Below are 22,479 nucleotides of genomic sequence, written 5' to 3'. Positions count from 1 at the left end.
TTGCCAGATAGACCAGTGGTCCACTCAGTCAAATACCCTGTCTGACTGTCCTTGTCAGGTGTTAGCCAACCCATTAAAAGACTTGTCCACATTAACGTGTCAACATATGTCAAGCTAATAACTTCCAATTTCTAGTCTTGACAAGGCCATGGTGGCCATTACCAGATGTTCAGATGAAGGTGCAAAAAAGACTGCTGGTCGACAATTACAGCATAACCTGCTCATGAGAGAGAACCCATGTCAGTAGCTGGCTAATGCTCTGAAGCAGGAGGGTCTAATTCTCTTTATAAAACCTCTACCTAAGGTAACTGACTCTTCTCTCCACATGGATCCTGCCCTTTTCTGAAACCTACTAATATCTTAGCCTGAATGATATTTTGTGGCAGTGAGCTGCCACTACTGACTCGTATAAAAACGATTATGTCAATTTTAAATTGGCTTCTTTTCAGTTTTGTTCACGGCTATTGTTCTTGTATTCTGAGAAGAGGTAAATGAAGCCCCCAATTTACTTTCTTTATACTACTTGTTATTTTGTAGAGCTACCATTTCTCCTGTTATTCATCTCCTCTCTGAACAGTCCCTTCTATTCCAGTCTTCATCAAGTAGTTTCTCAATGCTTCCTTTTTGGTATCCTGCTCTGGGCCCCTAGCTTTGCTGCTGTATTTGAGATGGGGTGCTATAACTGAACGGTATTCTGGGTGAAGGCTTACCACAGATTTATATAGCAGCACTATGAAATGTTCAGTATTATCTTTTAAACCAATCCTAACACATTAACTTTTAACAGCTGCTGCACATTGAGCTGATACTTTCATTGAGCTGTCCACAGTGACATCTAGATTTCTTTCCTGAATGGTCACAGTTAATTTAGATCCCAGCATTGTGTACAAGTAGTTCAAATGATCTCTTCTAGTGCATGTTACCATTCATTTGTCACTGAATCTCATCTGCTACAGAATCATAGGACTGGAAGGGACCTCTAGAAGTCATCTAGTCCAGTCCCCTGCACTCATGTCAGGACTCATCTAGACCATGCCTGACAGGTGTTTGCCTAGCCCGCTCTATAAAGCTGCTCCTCTTTCACCTCGCTTTGTTAGGTCCCACTGAAGTTCCTCAGTCTTCTGTAGTTGTACCCAACCTAGTCTGTCACCTACATTTTACTTCAGTGTTGATCCTTTTTAAACACTGGTTTCGATACAGGCCCATTGTGACCCCCAATATTAACATTTTGCCCTACTAAAAATGTATTTCTTCTTTCCCTGGTCTGTCCAAGCTAGTTTGTAATCCAATGCATTACTTTACCTCTCACCTATAATTCCTTTAGTCTCTTGTGAGGGATTTTGGATCACATGGGAAACGCATCAGATAACGTGCATCAAACTTTGAAAGGTATTTAATTTTAAATATGACAAGTTACTTGCCCTGGGCTATCAGTGATCCATAAAGTGTTGTTAATTGTTAAATATTTATTATATGATAATGCTCAAAATTACCAGACAGACACCAACACTTAAATACAAAAATACTTTAGAGTGGCAATGAAATGTGCAAAGGCAACAGCAGAATGATCATTCCGGCAAAGTTAAATATAATGAGATCTAAACATTTTTTTCCTTGTAAATAAAGCATGACAGCTCTGCTTGATATAATTATTACTTCCTAGCAGTGAATGATAAACTGGTAATAAAAGCCTAGGATCAGACAATCACAGATGAAAAATCCCATTGGAAACAAGGGAGAAATCTGTAGTGTAAGAAATGTGTTCCTTTCACTGGAGTGCTCTTAAAACAGATGTTCTTATAAATGTGTTGACTGTACTTGCATTCCAAGCATGAACAGCAAAGAACATAAGAGTGGCCTTACTGGGTCAGATGAATCGTTCATCTTGCCCAGGTCTGACAGTGGCTGGTGCCAGATGCTTCAGAGGGAATGAACAGAACAGAGCAATTACCGAGTGATTGTGTGTCTTTTGCCATTGCTCCTCAAATATTTTTTGTTTTGGCCTGCATAATTACACTTTATTTGCCAGAGTTTATGCTCCTTTCTATTTTCTTCGGTAGGATTTGACTTCCAATTTGTAGAAGGGGTCTCTTTGCCTCTAACCACCTCTTTTGTACTCTGCTTTTCTCATAGCATTTTTGTACACCCCCCCTTTTTTTTTTAAAATGTGGGGTATACATTTAACTTGAGCCTCTGTTGTGGTGTTTTTAATAGTCTACATGCAGCTTGCAGGCATTTCACCCTTCTGACCCTTTTAATTTCTATTTAATCAGCTTCCTCATTTGTGTGTAATTCCCTTTGTTGAAGCAACAAAATTGTTGAGCTAGCAGACTTAGTAAAAGCATACCGGACCACTGAGTGTCACTCTGGGAACAATGTTATGTAGACTACTATAGATTTCTTATGGAAATGCATGATTTGAAACTCAGCCCTACAAAAAGGTCAAAAGAATTCTGACATACCAAAGCAGAGTGCACTATTAGATCAACAGAGATAAGAATTAAAAGGGAAAGGTTTACTGTTGCTCAGAAAACTCCTTTCTGAAGTTTCATAAGCAAAGCAGAATCTCACATTGCCATAAACAACCTAAAAGTCAACTTTTTGTTGTCAAGAGTATGAATATCCAGAATAGGCACCTTGCAAGTTACCTTCAGGCCTATACTGTTTTAAGATCTCTGTGCATCAGGAAAAACGTTTCTCATTGCACTCAACTTCCTGTGTCTGCTCTGGAGCGAATCTGGCAACTAGCTGAACATACATTTCACATAAAAGTGAGCCACATAGCTGATCACCCACAAGTTCCCCATGAGTGGGTAAGATTCACAAATCTCCCTGGATCATCTTTGGGAATGTCTACACTACAGGATTATTCTGATTTTACATAAACTGGTTTTGTAAAACAGATTGTATAAAGTCAAGTGCACGCGGCCACACAAAGCACAATAATTCGGTGGTGTGCATCCATATACCGAGGCTAACGTCGATTTCTGGAGCGTTGCACTGTGGGTAGCTATCCCGTAGGTATCCCATAGTTCCCGCAGTCTTCCCCCGCCCATTGGAATTCTGGGTTGAGATCCCAATGCATGATGGTGCAAAAACAGTGTCGCGGGTGATTCTAGGTAAATGTCGTCACTCATTCCTTCCTGCGTGAAAGCAATGGCAGACAATCATTTCGCGCCCTTTTTCCCTGGATTGCCCTGGCAGATGCCATAGCATGGCAACCATGGAGCCCGTTTTGCCTTTTGTCACTGTCACTGTCACCGTATGTGTACTGGATGCTGCTGACAGAGGCGGTACTGCAGTGCTACCCAGCAGCATTCGTTTGCCATTGCAAGGTAGCAGAGATGGTTACCAGTTCTTCTGTACCGTCTGCTGTGCCATTGTAAATTGGCAATCAGATGACGGTTATCAGTCATTCTGTACTGTCTGCTGCTGTCATGGGTGCTCCTGGCTGACCTTCGCTGAGGTCGGCGGGGGGCACAAAGACAGAAATGGGAATGACCCCCCCTCCTTTATGTTGTATCTAAAAATAGAGTCAGTCCTGCCTAGAATATGGGGCAAGTGTACTAGAGAACCAGTGTATCAGAGAACCACAGAGCACAGCTGCTCCGTGTCAGATCCCACAGAAATGATGAGCTGCATGCCATTCACAGGAGGTGCCCCTGCAACAACCCCACCCGTTGCTTCCCTCCTCCCCCAACCCTTCTGGGCTACTGTTGCAGGGTCCCCCCATTTGTGTGATGAAGTAATAAAGAATGCAGGAATAAGAAACACCGACTTTTTAGTGAGATAAAATGAGGGGGAGGCAGCCTCCAGCTGCTATGATAGTCCAGGCAGTACAGAATCTTTTCTGTAGACATGAAAGGGAGGGAGCTGATGGAGCTCAGCCCCCAGTTGCTATGATGAGGACGGTTACCAGCTGTTCTGTACCATCTGCTGGGAATGACCGGGAGTCATTCCTATTTTTACCTAGGTGCCCCCGGCCGACCTCACCTGAGGACAGCCAGGAGCACTCACGGGTTGATGATGAAGACGGCTATCAGTCCTTTTGTACTGTACCATCTGCCACTGGGGAGGGGAGGGGAGAGGATGCTGCTATTCATTGCCGCAGCACCGCGTCTACCAGCAGCATGCAGTAGACATACGGTGACACTGAAAAAAGTCAAGAAACGATTTTTTTCCTCTTTTCTTTCACAGGGGGAGGAGGGGAAGTAAATTGATGAGATATACCCTGAACCACCCTGGACAATGTGTTTTACCCTACAGGCATCGGGAGCTCAGCCAAGAATGCAAATGCTTTTCGGAGACTGCAGGGACTGTGGGATAGCTGGAGACCTCAGTCCCCCCTCCCTCCCTCCATGAGCGTCCATTTGATTCTTTGGCTTTCCGTTACGCTCGTCACACGGCACTGTGCTGTGGACTCTGTATCATAGCCTGGAGATTTTTTTCAAATGCTTTGGCATTTCGTCTTCTGTAACAGAGCTCAGATAGAACAGATTTGTCTCCCCATACAGCGATTAGATCCAGTATCTCCTGTACGGTCCATGCTGAAGCACATTTTGGATTTGGGACCCGTGCTGATCAGAGCCCCACGCTGAGCAAACAAGAAATGCAATTCAAAAGTTCGCGGGGCTTTTCCTGTCTACCTGGCCAGTGCCTCCGAGTTCAGATTGTTTTCCAGAGCGGTCACAGTGGTGCACTGTGGGATACCGCACGGAGGCCAATACCGTCAGTTTGTGGCCACACTAACCCTAATCCAATATGGTAATACCGATTTCAGCGCTACTCCTCTCGTCGTGGAGGAGTACAGAAACTGGTTTAAAGAGCCCTTTATATCGATATAAAGGGCCTCATGTGGATGGGTACAGCGTTAAATCGGTTTAACGCTGCTAAAAATCGGTATAAACACGTGTAGATCAGGCCTTTGTTCTCCTACTTTAAGCAGTTCAGTCCACTAAGAGAAAATATTTAGAAACCAAAATAATTGATCAGAGGCCATCTGGTAAGAGTGTTCTCACATTATAATCAGTACGCTTTTTACAAGGCTGCCGACTGGACCTAGTCCACACAGTGATTCAAAGCAATTGGCTAAAAATAATCTTCATGTACACATCTCATCCAAGTCCCTCTGTGCACAGCAAAGGTCTGTTAAAAGACAAAACATGAACAATTTAAGGCTCAATCTACATCCCCTGAAGTCAGTTAGAACTTTGACATTTATTGTACTGGGAGCAGCAGTGAGCCCTTAAGCCAAGACTGATTTAAAAGAAAGCCAATCACTGGATTTCAGAGACACAGAATGATGCCTTTTGCATGGCATGGAAAATCAGATGCAGAGCCCTCGGGAGAGGAGGCGAGGGGGAGCGGGTTCCTCTGCCCTCGCCCCCAGGGTTACTTCCTGCGGCCGTCCCCGCACCCTCCACCACAGCAGCTCACCTCTGCTCAGGGCCAGCTCCCAGCTTTTTGTGCCCCAAGCAAAAAAACAAAAGGGGGGTGGGGGGGAGAGCCGGAGTGCCGCCCCAAGCACATGCTTGGAGCGCTAGTGCCTAGAGCTGGCCCAGTTAACAGCAGTGAATCATGTAAGAGAGAATAAACATCTAATACAGCCATAGATTTATATCAGCTTGTTAGAGATTTTATAAAAATGCATTTAGATGTAGACACACATTTTCATAGATGAGCAGGTTTAAGACAGGAATGCAGAATGCTGTTACACTCTTTCAACAATGAGTACCACTAACAAGCAACTATGTCGCTGGATACACTGGATGAGAGAAGACACCCTTTCACACAACATTTGTGCAAAACTAAACAATACAACTTGTTAGTTACTAGCTTAGAAGTACCAAAAAAAAAAAAAAAGGGAGAGGGTGGTTGGAAATAGAGTCCAATAAGGAGCAAATATGGGCAGAATTTAGCCCTAGTTCTGTAGGTCTTATATACAAATGAACACATGAATTTACTGTAAGTGTATAGAAAAGATTTATCCTTTTACCTAATACAGAGATACCACTACTCTGCCTGAAAATAAAGTTTATGCTACTATGCATCCACTCTCCCAGACAAAGAGCGTCGAGGGCATGCAAATTAGATGCAATTTATTTTATATGAATAATTAAATGCCACAGTGACAGATGTATAGTAATATCAACAAAAACACTTGAATGACTAAAACAAAGGACATCCTGTTGCTGTCTAGACAAGTGTCTGTCGCTTTTCAGTTACAAGCGCTTCCTCTAAAACTGATGGGAATATATATGTCTACAAAATACAGTGCTATTTTAAGCACATGCTGAAGACAAACTATAGTTAGCAACGTTTCAGCTAAGAACTCTTCCAGCTAATATAACTATCCCATCCCCACCTTCAAGCACTAAATTCCCTCTTTCTGTGAAACTAACCAGGAAGCATCCTTTGCAGCCATGCACATCATGATAATCTAGGACTTGTCTACAGAAGAATTTCAAATATGATAGCACATTAGCAAACATGGAAAACAACATGTTTTAGATGTCAAGTATAAACCAAGCACTCACTGGCTTTTGACACATGGTGAATTGGCTGAGCGTGAACAGGGGATGGCCTAGACTTTAAATCAACCAACTCTGTGGAATGTAGAAAATATTAACAGTGTAAATATTATCTAAACACAAAAAGACAGCAGGCTTTATGAAACAAGCAGGTCTCCAAAGTGTTAAAAATAAGCCTCTCTTTATAATTACAAGACAGACCCAAACTAGAATGCTGTGAACCGGCACCACACTCTGATAAAGCCTGGGGTTGTTCAGAGCACAAGTAGTAGTGGTGCCGATTTGGGCCTCAAATCCAAGTGTTCATGACCCTGGTCTGATCAGCAAAGTCATTCACCAAATTCACTCAGTTTTAGTTCAACATAACATCTGTTACCTATCAATATCTAGGCTTACAAGGATTGATACAATATTAATGGACTGCAGTTGCACACAGGATCCTACTTTTTTAACCATCACTTAGCAGCTCAAGGTAAGGCTTAAAGTATTACTGTCTATTGCATTTTGAAAAGACCTAAAAGTATACTTTATACAGAGGTTAATTACAAAAGTTGCTTCATTTGTTGCATCTCCATGTGATGAGGTGGGTGTCCTGATGTCTCTTGCTCCACCACAGCTTTAACATTATGGGATGAGGTAATGCATAGTAAGATTTTGCAGAGATGTTTTTATGATGTTTTTTATAGGAATCAAGACATACCGTACTAGACCAATCAGTGCTCTGTCGATGTATGGGCAACTCTTGGGTTATTAATGAGAAAGATTTCAATTACATTCTACTTGAAAGACCTTAATGGCAGAGCTGGAGAACAATATTTTTCTTCAGCTAGGTTTTGTTACAAGCCAAGGGAAATCCTTTTTAAAAAACAAAAAACACTTAGTACAAAAGCCATACTCTGCCATATGTACTGTTTCTGATAAAAACACACATTTACTGAACCAGAAGCAGATTGAACAGGTGCAGCTACTACATGTATGTAATTACATGCCCAACTCCATTTGCAATTAGTGTGTGCGCACATTTTAAAAAAAATAATGGGCCCTGTCCTGCATATTAAAATTAAGGCCCTTGTAGTTTTGAAGTTTGTTATTTTGGAAGTAAAGACTACTTTGGAAAGATAGGAACGGTCTTTGTTGAGTGTCTGTACAGCACCTAGCACAACAATATCCGGGTCCCTGACTGGGTCTCCCAAGTGCAGCAACAACAGAAATAAGGTAAGCTTCGTTAAGGGTGTAAGCTAGTATTGTTCCAGAAGACAGACTTTAACAGCGGTGGATAAAATCACCATGGATTAATAAATGCATAGCCTACTGATCCCACCACATCTTAAAAGAATCTGAAGGGGGTTTTCAACCTAATTTTTGTGAGCCTATATCAGTAAACAAGTGCTTTTCTGGCCTGATCCTCTTATGTTAAAAGGTCTGTTAACTTTGTATCAGACTCATTCCATGAAATGACAAAGCATAAATCTGACAATGAAGCAGTGTTCTACTAAAGTAGATTAACAATTGCAACTAAGAATCTTTCCGAAGAGCATTCCCAGATGCTTCAGAAAAAGTATGTACCGACTAGGAAAAATCCCAGGCTAGCTAGGTTTAACCAAGGTGTTCAGCGTAATAAACCAAATCTGCAACTTCAAATACAAATTCCCCCTGCAGTACCTGCTTATTTATACACAGTGTGATCTTTAATCTAGTTTCTCAAACTAAAATTCCTAAACTACGTCCTCTATGGTAGTTTCACAATTTAAGAGTTCAACTGAATGTAGACAGAACAGTTAAATACTGAGAATGTAAAATGAAGTCTCTCTCCAAACTATGACTAATTGAAAAAGCATGCCCTTTCTCCAGCCCTTCCTATGTACTAGGAGGCCCAAAACATTCCAGCTTTATGACTGGATCTGTTGTGTGGACTTCCGGTATACAGAACCTACTGGCATGTGTCTTGGAAACAGAAGATCTGTTTAAACTAAGGATATTCCCTGACACATTCTGTAACAACAAAGACAATGCTTACGTAAGAATAAAAAAGACTGTTAGATATGATTAGTAGGCTGTAATTACAGAAAGTGGAAGCCCTGTATGCACCAAGGTCCTTCTCAAATGTAACACTGCTTTCCACAACAGAAATGGTAATTTGATTGCTCATCTGTTCACATAGTTTAGATACAAAATAGCTGATTAATTGGCAACACTCCACTGACAGAGTAAGATTTGGACCTGTGGGAAAAGGAGGATTCTGGGAACTAAAGGCAAAGTTGCAGGATACAGCACAAATGACGACAATTTATTGATAGCTATTCTGGAGGAGTGCAAGTGTTCCCATTTTCTGAATAACCACTAAAGGTTCCACAATTACCCATATTCTCAATTACCTGTGTTCTCAAGTAAAATGAAGGATTATATAATTTTAAAAAGGCTGTTTTAAAAAGCCAAAAAACCTGAACATAATTCTTTGTCAAGTATTTTTGAACATTCATATGAAATACACCAGTTTCACCAGGAACATCACAAACAGAAGCAGAATTCCTGTAAATGTAAGAATGATGGCACACAAAAAACATCCTGAAAAGGCAATAAAGATTAATTATCGCTGCTCTAAAGTTAAAGCTGAGAAATAGTCTCCCCAACACGTTCGAAACCAGGCAAAAGTACTATGGCAAAATCATCATCTCTTTCTGACTACTACAAAATTATAATATTTCAAGTCACAGTATGACATGCAGTCTCAACTGTCATGTTAACGTTTAGATAGTCATTTCTAAAGACAATATTACATTGGATGTTTAAGGTGGAGTATATAATTCCAGTTTATGAAGACACATTAGGAAATTAAATATTTTGGTCCACAGGGCAATTACCCGCTTCTGTGCCAAGTCCACTAATCATGTAGGAATGCAAGAGTTTCTTAATGGTTATTTTAAAAAAGTTTTAGTTAGTCATCCCACCATGTTTATTTATTTATTGCATGTTCTAGTACTGCTCCTCTAGTTATGTGGGTTATGCAGTCATCTTTCCTTCTTCCTGGAAGGGCTCTTCAGCCCAATAAAGCTTTGGGACATAATATGCAGACATTCTAAGTTGGAGCGGGGCTGCTCCTCTTTTTTCTGGGTGGGCAGTGGGGAAAGTATCAGCTCATAGCTACACTTTCACTTTAAAACCATCCTTTGTCGTCTACTTTCAGTGAGCAGTTCTGCTTCATGTATCGTGGCTGGGGTCACTTATACTTTCTAAACAGTAGATCAGGAGGAAGAATTCAGAAGCTAGGAATTTTCATCTTTTATGTAGAAAAACTGATTAGCCAAATCTGGAGAACTGAAGGAGAGATAAGGGTGTATTTACGTTCTTCAGAAAACCCATAGGAGCGAGTCTCAGAGGCTGGGGTCAAGTGACTCAGGCTCATGCTACAGGGCTAAAAATAGCAATTTCGACATTCCCACTCTGGCTGGAGTACTGCTCTGACACTCTGGGAAAGGGGTGAGCCTGGACAAGACTGTCCACACTGTCAGTTTTAGCCCTGTAGTGTGAACCCCAAATCAGTTGACCAAGGCTCTGAGACTCACTGTTGCAGGTTGTTTTTTTTGGGCAGTGTATAGACCTACCGTTAGCCTCAGTTTGGCAACATTCTGTACAGGTGACTGGCTTCAGAGAAAGTCACAAGTCCTGTCCAACCAGCACAGTAAGGATTCTGTGATCATGGATGGGCTAAAAAGTAGGTTAAGAGCTACAAACCAAGAAGCTTGATGCCCTTTAAAAGCCAGAAAGCAAGCAACAAGAACAGTCCTAAAACAAAAAATGCTGTAAAAAACCTTTGACACTCACTAGAGAACAAGTAACTCAGTTCAAATGTAAAACTGGTAACGAATCTTTACTCATACTGTATATGAAACCTTAAGTGTTGGTGTAATAGATGATGCCTATAGGAGTAGTTTGCTTCATGATGAAATGACAAGTCTGAGTTCTTAAATTCTGACAAGATTATAACAGAGGCAAAGGTATCCATGAAAACATGACACAAGACTATTAAAGTTATTAGTTTTTCCTGCCATTTGATTTTCCTTAACAACATGAAACCTATGTGTTTGCTACCCAAGAGAGGCCAGATGGGTAGCTTTTGGCATGCTAACATTTCAGAGCACCTTTCCACATAGGGCTTTGTGACCAGTACATCCTGCTAAATTTCTATAGTACAATAGGCTGGATTTGCTGCCAGGAAAAATGGAAAATTAGCAGCTCTGTTCAAAAACAGAGCTAAAGCATCCAGAATTAAAGAAGTTAGTTTCTCTTAAGAGCCTTGTTTTTCTAAAGCTAACTAGAAATTCTCCATAAAATGTAACTTGACAAAGAGACATTTCACATTTACTGATTACTTTTTTTCCTACTCATTCTACACTGTACTAAGATCCAAAGCACCTTGGTGACTAGACTTCAGCTCTTTCATGTCACTTGAACGATATATCCTAGTCTGAAGTTCCAGGTCTTAATTTAAAAGTCTTAAAATGTCTGATCAGAAAAAAATGCCCAATGGGGGAAGATGGTGTTGTGGAACACCACCAAAGCAAATGGTCAGTTTCAGATTTCTGGCTGATCTTAGTGGAAATAAAACTAAATAATGTGATATTCTTCTAAAAAGTAGTGCCAAAATTCAGGAAGAGTTGGCTACTTTAGATACTGTTAACTGTGCAGTTAATTAAATAGAAATAGCTATAACTTCTATCTCTGGACAGATAAAAAGTTTGCATAATATGTTTCTAATATAAATTTACCATAAAGAAAATAGTTAAATTTTCATTGGCCATTTTTAATCACTGGAGATAATATAGGGGAGCAGAAACTCCAGGATCATCGGGGACATGACAAAATACTATTTGGTTTTTTCCTTCTTTCGTTTTATCCGTTCAGCTCTCAATTGTTTTTTAAAAATTGATAAGTTATCCTAGATAGTCTCAACACAACTTAAAGTTTTATTACTGAAGCAATAACCCACACTTCCAGCTTACACTAATAGGAGATAAAGCAGTAAGGGAAGAATATAGTGTAAGTGTTCACGAGTTCTGTACTTATCTACTTCTATAAACAAACAGTTCAGGGCTTTTGAACGTGTGGTTTGCTTGCAGACCTGATAATACCAAAAACATGTGCTGTCCAAGAAGCAAGCAAACTTAGCTTTTCCTTAAGGGCCCAATCCTGGTTCCACTGACATTACGGGAATCTGCCTATTGACTTTAATGGGAGTACATAAGTGCTATAAAGTTGTTGGATGGGGAGAGGTGTAGCAAGTTTTATGAAGCGCATCTGTTGCTTTTAGTTTTGTATCCTTTTTATATAAGAAGTCCTATTTCTTAAAAGTGTTAAAAAATCTTTAGGGGTAGTATAAAATTTTTTTCTACAATTTGTCCCTGCCTTTGGAATTACATAACAATGGTCATTCTTCAGAGCCATTTTAATGTAGGGAAATTATTCTTTCCTTTTGGCAATCTGTGCCAGCATTCAGCTTTCTGGATCCTGCAAGATCTGTTGCAGCAGTTTGATTTTACTGGCATAGCATTTTGAACACAAGCCCAAAGAACACAACACTGTTTCTCTCACAACAGAAACAAAATCCACCTTCTTATTCAACTACTCTGCTCTCTGTAGTCTCTCATCTGCTTTGGTGTCCAAAGTAGTTTTTACTATTTTACTCCTGTTCCACTGGAGTCCGTGCAGCTCAGAGACTGAGCTGAGTTATGCAATTCTGTTCTGACTGCAGAATTACTACACGATGCAAGAGTCAGCAAGATACCAGCTTCACTTTCAGGACACCTCATTGAGTGGGCTTATAGTTAGAGAAAGCCTGTGTTTTCTTAATATTGACTGAGCAGATTTGATCTGGAAGTGACTGACAGGTAAACATGGAACCTCAATGCCCCCTCCTCCCCACTTACAGATAACTTCCAGAGTAGAACACAATAAAATTTAGAAATCTGGTAGAGTATGCACACGTGGGCAGTCAGTAGTTGAGAGGATAAATAGGAAATGGTTACTTATGGCAAATGCTGTTGCTCATATGATCTTCACAACTTCTCATTTTGTGTCATTCAGCCTTATTATCAAGTGCATTTAGCGAGAAATTAAGCTGAAGCTGAGAAAGGGCATTCTCAGCATTTTATCTGAGAAGACAGCTTCCCTTCCTCTTCTGCCCACCAGGGAACAAGCGGTGTGCTTAGTGCCTGAGAGGGGCAAAGGGAACCCAGCAAGTTATCCAAAGAGCTAATTTTTGAATAACATCTGTTGCTTTACATAGAGTGGATTCCAATCTTCTTTGGCTGGGAGAGAAGACATAGGATATAGATGACTTGTGGAGAAGGCTGGCAGGAATGGCAAAGGGGAACAACACTTCTGCACAGGTTTATCATAGCATACTTCCCTATCCTTCATACTTCAGTTTAGACTGTTCTGCATTCTAGATTTTGTACATGATACATTATGAACAAGATTAGTATTTGAACACTTCTCCTCAGATCAGGATTAATTACACACCACATTTAGACAGCTAAAACAAAATGTACCAGGTACACGTGTTACTCTTAGCACAAAAGTGCTGTTAAGTTATTTGAAATTTTTTTATTTATTTATTTGAGACATGGTAGAAATGGAATATTTTCTCATCAGAAATCTAGACATGAATCTGTGCTCCCGCTTAATCAGAATAGCACAGACTCTAAAACTTACCAATTAGTTTCCTGCTGTGAATGAATTTTAGACAGTTTATTGCACAAACTATAAATGAGTTATTTCCATTTCCACCTCTTTATTGAGGGTTCTGCATTCATCACCAGATGAAAGCATTAACTCAAACTTTAGGCATTAGTAATAATAAATACTCTAAGGCTATGTCTACACTACAGCATACAATCGAAATAACTAAAACCGGTTTTATAAAACCGATATTATAAAATCGATTTTATGCGTCCACACTAGGGCACATTAATTCGGTGGTCTGCGTCCATGGTCCGAGGCTAGCGTCAATTTCTGGAGCGGTGCACTGTGGGTAGCTACTGTAAAATGATGAGGCCAATAACTTCGATTTCCGTCCACACTAACCCTAAATCGATATAGTAATATCAATTTTAGCGTTACTCCTCTCGTTGGGGAGGAGTACAGAAATCGATTTTAAGAGCCCTTAAAATCGATTTAAAGTGTGTTGTAGTGTGGACGGGTACAGCGTTAAATCGATTTAACGCTGTTTAAATCGATTTAACTGCGTAGTGTGGACCAGGCCTAATTGTGGAACAGATACTCCATGAAGTGAAGACCAGCATAGCACAAAAAGTCCTAGACCAAGTCATTTTGTGTGATAATTTCTTTTTGTACCTCTGAATGCTTCTTGACCATTACTGAAACATGGATACTAAGCTGTAAGGATGCTTTTCCCAGCCTTATTACTTTTCACTTGGCACCTTGACTTGCCTACATGCAGCGTGCTTCGTGTCTATGGAAAGTTAGACAAGCCAACTTATTTGGAATTTCTCTTCAAAAAGTAGTTTCCCCTGAGAATTACTCAATATTTAAGAAGCTACAGCATAGGCTCCGACTAGTCTTAGGGACATGCAAACACCATCTTTTTTCAAAATATATGCTGCTTCAAAGTTATTTTGCCATTTTCAAAGACCACAATTCTAGTATGGAAAATTCCATTCACACCTATCTATACACACACCTCTTGATAAGAGAGCACTTGAACTTTTCAGAAGTAGAATGAAATGCCGTTTTCTTCTTTCATGCTTAGGAGTGGAAAAAGCTACTGTGGTGTCCTCATTTAAGGTTATATTTAAATTTAGCTTCCAATAGGTTTTGGCTACATTCTAATATTCAGTTTTGGCAGGTTTAATTTTCAAGTCAAATAGGAGGCAGCACTATTCCTTCCACAGAGTATGCAGGAATAGCCCAACAAGGGATGTTAGGAGTATAACTCTTCTGGTCAAATCATTCTCCAACTCAGGAGAGAACTTCGGGGCCAGATGACATTAGGCTGTAAACTCACCAGGGAAGGGACCACATTCGCCTGTGAGACAATGCCAAACTCAATGAAGCCCTAATTCTGAGGTGGCGCTATCACAATACAAACTACCAACAGTGTGCATAGTAGGAGGTAACATTTCCAGAGTGCATTTCTCTTCTACTTTTTCATTAAAAAAAGCTTACAAAGAATTCAGAATAGATTAGGTACTATTTCCCAAATATTTCAGCAATGATTAGGGATTGGGGTATTCTGAAATCCCAGCACAGCCATTTTCAGTGTTTTCATAGTCAGGTTGATAGTAAGTTAATATCCATACACTTTGGTTCTTTGTCTATGCTCAGACAGCATCAGCCATACCACTAAAACCAAATCACCCATGATTATATGTACACAAAACACCACCATGTATTTAGCAGCCAAATACAAGGTGGTGGTGGTTCCACAGAGCAGGCAAGGAGTTTCCAACTATCTTTTCTTTTTTTAAGGTGAGTGGGTGGTAAGGTGCCAATCCTGTGCTCAATACCTACCACAGCAACCCTCCTATTCCCAGGGTAGGCAAGTCATTACCGGCAGATGCCAATGATGCAGCCCAAGAGGTGGGGCCAGTCCTTAGGCCCTGACAATCCAGCACCATCTTGAATGGCCTGCCCCATTTTAAATAAATTAGTTTCCTAGTGTGAATGAATTTTAGATAGCTTACTGCACAAACTTATTTATAGTTATTTCCATCTCCACCTCTTTATTGAGGGTTTTGCATTCATCACCAGACGAAAGCATTAACTCAAATTTTAGGCATTAGTAATAATAAATACTCTAATTCTGGAACAGATCATGCATGAACTCACCCAAACAACTCTTCCTGGGTTAAGAACCAGTTTGGATGACTGGGCTTGCAGTTCACAGCATTCAGTCAAAGGAGTTTGTTCTGGGACAGCAATTTTTCTAGTTCCAGAACGGGTTTAATACCTAACCCTTCAGGAAAGTTGATTTAATTATCTGGTGGGTGCCATTTTTAAGAACACAAGATGTTTCACTAATCAAGACCTACAGTTTTAGAAGCTTATGAAGAAAAAAGCTTGTGATATAGTCAAACAACAAATAGTTAAGAACTTCCATTCTCATCTTCTTTCGCTTGCTCCATTGCGCTCTTCCAGTGAACTCTGCCCAAAGGTATGGCCAGTTTTCTAGTTCTAAGTTAAATCTGTTTATTCAGTTTAGATTTAAACAACCATTACATACTATGCCAGATACAATTCACATCACCCAACTTTGACAGAATGAAGCTAATTCTAACCAAAGGCATCCCAACAAGTTTCACAAATAATCATCCTGGAAGGAAAGTGGATTGTTTCCTCACAGGCAGAGGGAAACCCAAGGCAGATTGTTCACATTAGAAGATCTGGAATGCCTCAGTAAATGAAATAGATCCAAGCGCCCTCCCAAGCGAGTCAAGAGACTTTGCTATTAAGGAACAACTGCAATTCAGGCCAAATTGTACTTCAGAGTCTTTGTAAGGCATAAGTTACTGTAATGAGGTCTTGTACTTCAACTTCACAACCCTCTTTGCAAAATACATGTTGAAAGACATTTAAACACTTAACTGTGGGCATTCAGTTTAGTATAAAATAACCTTTAAAACATCACTGTTGTGCTCAGGTATCAAGGGAGCAGGGTAAGCATCTAGACAGAAGCTGATTTTACATGCCACATGTATTACAAATCCTGTACAATAATGTAGACAGACACAGACTGAACACTAATATCGAACTTTGTTGCTTTAATGAGGAGTTAAGGCAAACCTTTTATACATCACACAACTGCAAGTTTGTGAATGCAGAATAAGGTTAAATGTAGAATAAGTTCCTTGTTAGAGGAAATTACCACACAGACATTTCAAAGAGAAATTGTGTTTCTTGCCTTGAGCCTGAATCTGATTTCAATTACAGATATGAACAAAAAATCAAAAGCAATTAGTAACTAAGCTTCTCCTGCATTTTCTGTTTATTGTAACGACTTAGAAACGTCTCCATTGTCAAGTTGTGTATTTATTGCAGCTATACCGTACCTTTTTATGCAATTAAATAATTTGCTGGAATGTTTTAGCTCATGGGGCTTTAGTGACCCATTATCCTGTATTCGTTACATCTCCTCCAACAAAGTTAAAAGTTTATTTTAAATGAGTGTAAGAGCCTCAAAATAAGTACTCCCGTTAACTGTAAGAAGTGTACTCCCACTGTTCACGGTTAGGAATACAAAAAGAAAGTTCTGTTCACTGAAGATACTAAGTACTGTGAGGGAGAATAAAAATGTCAAAGACATTTAACTCTGGTCAAGATAGAGTCCAGCATCTATTTTTTTTAAGCAGTGCAACTGAACACAACGGTGACATTACTTACTTACTTAATGTTCTTAGATAACAGAATGAGTCAGAATTCCCTACATGTGAGGCTGGCAAGCTTTTAGTTCTGGAAAAGAGGCAATTCTCTTGCTAAATCACCTGGTGACCTGGGAGTTCCTTTGTCCTGTCACAAAAGAAAATAGGCCCCCTCAGATTTCTAAAATTTATTTTTTCCTGCCCTGGTCACCAAGAAACAGGTGGGCAGCATACAATTTAACATGGTTTAAAGCTCCATAATCTGTGTAGCTGTAATGACCATTCTGCTACGTATTGGAAGAACATCTCAGATCTCGTTATATAATGAAATGTTGAAAACAGTAAGATGTTTAGTATATACAGTCATAAAAAAGGTATGTTTAAAATACCACCGTCACTGCTTAGTTTTAGATGCAGGCACACCATATTAATAGCATATGCTTGTGATAAAAAAGGACAAACATATGAGTTAATTAAAAGCATTTAGACTTTTTTTTGCAGTGGCAAGACTGAAGTCTTGCATCTCAGTCACATGATCTTCCCAGAATTGAGAAACAAATATTTTAAAGCAGAAAATGCACATATGGCCACAGCGATGGATGGTTTACATAACTTTAAAATTACATGTGTCTGACAAAGTGGGTATTCACCCACGAAAGCTGATGCTCCAATACATCTGTTAGTCTTAAAGGTGCCACAAGACTCTGTTGCTTTTTACAGATCCAGACTAACACGGCTACGCCTCCGATACATAACTTTAAAATGTCCCTCCCTTAAAAAAAAAAAGCATGAAGTTTACAGGTTCAAACACTAAAGGTGATGTGACAGTTTTTGTTACTATAAAGAAGAAACACAGCAAACATGATACCAAATAAGCCCAATTATAATCTTAGATAGTAGAGGTATACATTCTGAAATGGCATCCAAATGGCACTGCAGTCGTATTTAATATCTGAATCTAGATGTTTTGTGCTCTAGAGTGACATCAGGGCTAAAAACAGATGCAAGTTCTATGCAGACAAGGCCATGGAGAAAGAAGGCAGCAGTTTGTCTGGAGAAGCAGAACTGTGGATAACAAAAATTGAGCAAAGCAAATTAAACTGAGAAAAAGGGACAGAAGGAGGCAGGAGTGAGAATGTGGGCAAAAACCAGAAGTGACGCAGCAACAGTCAAGACATGACAGCAGGGAAAATGGGGACTCAGGTATTACAGGACCAGAGGCTGCAGGCCTTACTTACAGGCTGGGACACACTATCCAGGGAAGCAGTGACTCTGAAAAAAAGATTTGGGGATCATAGTGGATAATCAGCTGAACATGAGCTCCCCGTGTGAGGCTATGACCAAAAGAGCTAATGCAATCCTGGAGTGCATAAACAGCAACCTTGAGAAGGCAGAGAGCTTATTTTACTTCTTCATTTGATACTGGTGAGACTGCTGCTGGAATACTGTATCTGGTCCTAGTGTCCACAATTCATAAAGAATGTTATAATTTGGAGAGGGTTCAGAGAAGAGCCATGAGAATGATTAGAAAAAAATATCAGTGAGAGTCAAGGACCTCCATCTGTTTAGTTTAACAAAGAAGTGGTTAAAGGGGGACTCAATTACAGTCAATATTTACCTGAAGAAAAAGTATTTAATAATGGGCTCTTCTGTCTAGCAGAGAAAGGTATAATACGATCCAAATGGCTGGAAAGCTTGACGCTAGACAAATTCAGACTGCAAACAAGGTGTACATTTTCAGCAGTGAGCAATTAAACCACTCGAATAGTTTACTCAGGGTTGTGGTGGATTCTCTATAACTCATTTTTAAACCAAACTTGGATGTTTTTCTAAAAGATCTGCTCTAGGAATTACTTTGGGGAAGTTTCTGGCCTGTGTTATACAGGAGGTAAGACTACAACAGTTCCTTCGGTCCTTGAAATCATTGATGCCAAAGAAAGACATTGGGAATTGAGGGTTTAGTTAAAAGCTCCCTCTTTTCACATTCAGGTCTCACATCGGTTTCCTGAGAGAGAGAGAGAGAGAGACCTGTGTAAGAATTAAAAATTGGGCACAGAAGTTTTCCTAATAACTCTTCAACAGGTCCCCACCTGGGCTGGACTCTACTCTCCAACAACAAACCTTCATTTGAGACTGCTCATCTGAGTACTGTGTTTTGCGTCACCGTACACTCAAGTCTGTTTTTATGTTACTTAGCTACAGTGTATACAGAAACCAATATTAATGTGTATAACATGCAGAGTTATGCTATTACCATCCTGGTATGTGTCATGCACAGTATGATGTTTTTGCTATTCAAGCATGAAGCTGGAAATTAACTCTTTATTACTAAGCATCTGAGAATTAATTATGGAGCTCTGATTAAAAGCTAATTTGGGGTTATTAGCCACATACTATAGCTTTTGTTCTGATATTTTAGCATGTTTAGAAGTTGGTTGTTACAGTGTAGAGCATTAGATTTAAAAATACATCAGACTTCTGTTCCATAGTGTTCTTTTCATACAAGGAAACTGCACTAAGACCACTGGTTCAGTTTGCCGGGTCAGTTTGTGGGTAGACTTAAACCAGCTAGTTAGAAATGTGTTCCCAGTAACACAGCGCCTCATTCCTATTTCTGTTCAAAGCAAAAATTAAAGAAGCTTCTTCCACGGTCTTAGTTTTACATATTACTGTTTTCTCTTCATCTGAAGTAACAGGATTACTTTAGAACAATTTAAATAGGGGAAAAAAACCTTAGAATTACTCCACCGCTACAGGATCTTTTGAGGTATTAATTCATCAAACTTCAAAATATTTGCTTGGATTATAATCCTAGCAGAGGTATGAAGCTATATTCCTTCAACATAGCTGTTTCTGACTTTAAATGGAGCAACAGATATCGCAGATGGAGTGATGTAAGAGTAATGAAGTGGTCTGCACCCAAGCAAGGGATTTATACTTTCCAATATAATGGGTCAGTTTTACAAAATAAGAACTTTACCATTAGCTGTGTCAATTTTACATGCTCATATCTTGCTGAAGAGGTCATCTGCAGACAGACATACCATAGTTTGTATTTCCCTTGATCAAATCATGAAAACAATGACTGCCCTTAACATCATATATGTTTAAAGTGTTAGTGGTCTGGTACCATCTAAAACCAAGCTTGATTTTTTTTCTTTGACAGACAGAACTATTTTATGAATTTTTAGACTCAAAAACACATCAGCTCTATGTACAAAAGAATAATGCAGATTACAGGGGAGAGGCTTCATTCCACAACAAGATCAAATTGCTCTGCTTCTTCAAACTGTGCATTCATTTGAGCAGCGCACTCATCCAATTCAGATTTATCTATCTGGGGGATCCTCCTTTTCTTCCGTTTCTCTTTGGGGAAGGAGATGCCAGGAATGTGTGTGTCCCATTCCTTAGTGGAGCCCAAGGCATCGGGCTCCACTGGAGTCTCCTGGGCAGGGGAAACCTTACCCACTGGAGACATCTGCTAGTGCATCAGGCACTAGGAGCTTCTCAAAGCCAAAGAATGAGCACTTCTTCTGCAGGCCATGGGCGAATGTGGGTGTGGACATGTTCAATCCGCGTGAGGCATCCAGGTGGCTGTAGGATCGGCGCACTCTCTTAGACATCAGCACATCCCTCTCATCCTGAGGAGGAGAGTCACATACAGTGATGCTAACTGTAGACAGGGCAGCCTTCTCCACTAGGCCTGGGGCATTGGCAGGGAGAGATGATGCTAAGCATCAGTGCTTCCACAGCCTTTGGCCTCGCTGCTTTCCACTGGGAAGTTTTCCTTTCCTGCCTTCTGGGAGATCCTGGGGCTGCGCCGTGAAGTCCAAGCAGTACCAGTCACGCATGGGATTTGTTCTGCTTTAGTCAAAGCAACAGCAGGCTGCTGTTTTCGGGGCATGATCTTTTTCACCATGATTGATCGCTTTACCACCGGAGCTGGAAGTGGGATCCCCACCATCTTCTTCTCCACCAAAGGTTTCCTCTGGGAACCACGCCTGGTAGGAGATCCTGCGATCCTCTCGGACCTGCGCCTTGGAGGAGGGAGACAGCATCTCCCCGGGCTCTGCTCCCCACTGGGGCCGCGCGCGCAGACTGGGGCCGCCTCTGGCCCCCGCCTGCCATCCGTGGGCCTGTCCGCTTCACGCCGAGCGGGATGGAACCCGCCACCAAGCCCCGTTCGAATCACCCACCGCTACAAGGGAAGTGATTTTTTTTTTAGTACATTTTAGAAGTATGTTAAGGTGGTTTACAAACCACATGTAATGTTTCTAGTTTATACCTGTGCTAGCTTGAGTGGCATATGCTAGCAATATTCACATAGGCAGGAAGTAGGTTTTAGCAGTGAATTACCCCTTCTCAGCTTATTGGACACTCATTGAAAAGATAGTTAAGTAAGTCTTGCTTTTTATTTAAAAGCGTCTATTTTAGACAAAAAAAGTGTCAGTGGTCCCCTCAGAAGTGTTAGATACATCTGAACACCATATTTACACACAAGAGTCTGAGTCAAGTGATTTGGGTGGATGAAACAACTTGCAACCTCTGAGCAAAAGAACATTTTCTGCCCTTCTGTAAAGATCATTAACTGCTTCCAAAATGGAATTAGTGACAGTGCATTACTTTATTTTTGTGGTTCTACTGCTGCTTTGTGCAACACAGTGAATTAGTCAATCCAAACTGTTCCTGTCACTCTGTGAGGTAATTAACTTAATAAGAAAACAATTCATGCAAAGGAAAAAAACCTCCACCTCACTTAAGTGGAGAAGTTGTGGCCTCATCCAGCTGGCTTATTTAAAAAGGGCTACATTTCCTGTGGGACTGTAAAAGTATAAGATGCACTATGATGTGCATTTTTTGAGAAAGGAATGTTTCATAAGTTTGAGAAGGTAACGTAAGCCTTAAAAACAAATACTTAATGGCTATTTTACCCAAGTCATTAGTGAAAATAATTCACCCTATAAAACAGTGTCACAAACGGACATTTGAAAATCCCCCTGGTCTTAGTAAAGACACAAATAAGTGATGGTTTAAACATGGTAATATTAGTAAATGTCAAGTGTGACCTTGCTTCCAGAGAAGTCTTGGTAACTATGGCAATGAAACAAACAACCAGCTATCAAGCACGCCTTAAGACAATGAGCCAGATGCAGAGAGGAATAATTTATTGAAACCAGTTAGTAAACCATCACCACAAGTTTTGGACAACTTCATTATAACACAGTATAGTCGATCTACTGTGGCTCACTATAGGAATTTGTATTAGACTAGAGTAATTCCTAGAGCAGTGGCTCTCAAACTTTTGTACTGGTGACCCCTTTCACATAGCACGCCTCTGAGTGTGTCCCCCTTATAAACCAAACACTTTTTTTGTATATTTAACACTATTATAAACATGGAGGCAAAGCGGAGTTTGGGGTGGAGGTTGACAGCTCACGACTCCCCATGTAATAACTTTGCGACCCCCTGAGGGGTCCTGACCCCCCAGTTTGAGAACCTCTGTCCTAGAGGCATCAGAGATCAAGACTCCACTATGTTATGTGCCATATAGCTATAGTTACACAGTACTTAAG

General features: G+C 40.3%; 1 protein-coding gene and 1 pseudogene across 6 annotated transcripts in view; both read right to left on the bottom strand.

Annotated features, from left to right (window-relative positions):
* Window positions 1-22,479, bottom strand: part of ARHGAP17 (Rho GTPase activating protein 17) — a 69,434-nt gene that overhangs the window by 31,806 nt on the left and 15,149 nt on the right. The gene's annotated exons all lie outside the window — the stretch shown is intronic.
* Window positions 16,849-21,085, bottom strand: LOC127058499 (sororin-B-like; annotated as a pseudogene).

This window comes from Gopherus flavomarginatus, chromosome 9 (genome assembly GCF_025201925.1).
Source record: "Gopherus flavomarginatus isolate rGopFla2 chromosome 9, rGopFla2.mat.asm, whole genome shotgun sequence".
NCBI classification, from domain to species: domain Eukaryota; kingdom Metazoa; phylum Chordata; order Testudines; family Testudinidae; genus Gopherus; species Gopherus flavomarginatus.
This window is presented reverse-complemented; position numbering and strand designations above follow the sequence as displayed.